This window comes from Austrofundulus limnaeus, unplaced genomic scaffold, assembly GCF_001266775.1.
Source record: "Austrofundulus limnaeus strain Quisiro unplaced genomic scaffold, Austrofundulus_limnaeus-1.0 Scaffold140, whole genome shotgun sequence".
NCBI lineage: Eukaryota > Metazoa > Chordata > Actinopteri > Cyprinodontiformes > Rivulidae > Austrofundulus > Austrofundulus limnaeus.
This window is the reverse complement of record NW_013952542.1, coordinates 1,044,783-1,045,312: the sequence shown is the minus strand read 5'-3', so window position 1 is coordinate 1,045,312 and position 530 is coordinate 1,044,783.

The window sequence follows — 530 nt, the reverse complement described above, 5'->3', positions numbered from 1 at the left end:
GTGTGTGTGTGTGTGTGTGTGTGTGTGTGTGTGTGTGTGTTGTATGTGATTTATTGCATTTTTAGTCATACAGTATATGTGTGTGTGCTTGTATACTAGTGCTTTACAGTGACTGAAAATGTAATAAATTACATACAACACAAGGACTGGAACAGCATCAGAATAAAGAAAACATTTTGCCATGAAAGAAAAAATTGAACAAACATAATTATTTAAAGAAAACGTTAGCGTTAATCTATCGGATAACAGACTTGAATGGGGGTTGGTTGGTTGAGGTGGTTTTTGGGTTTTTCGAAACAGAGTTAATGCACAAAAGGAGAGATGGAAACACATTTGCCGAATAAGTTCTGACGTAACGAACATTTACCTCACATGGTTGATCAGTTTTTTCCGCTGTCTGTCTGGTAGCCTACCGGTCCAGTACCAGCTTCGGTTATTCCCGTAACGTGAAGAGAATCACATTTCTTTTTCTACATCTCCAGACAGCGTGTAACATCACCAAAACTAGTTGATAACAGAATAATTACAAC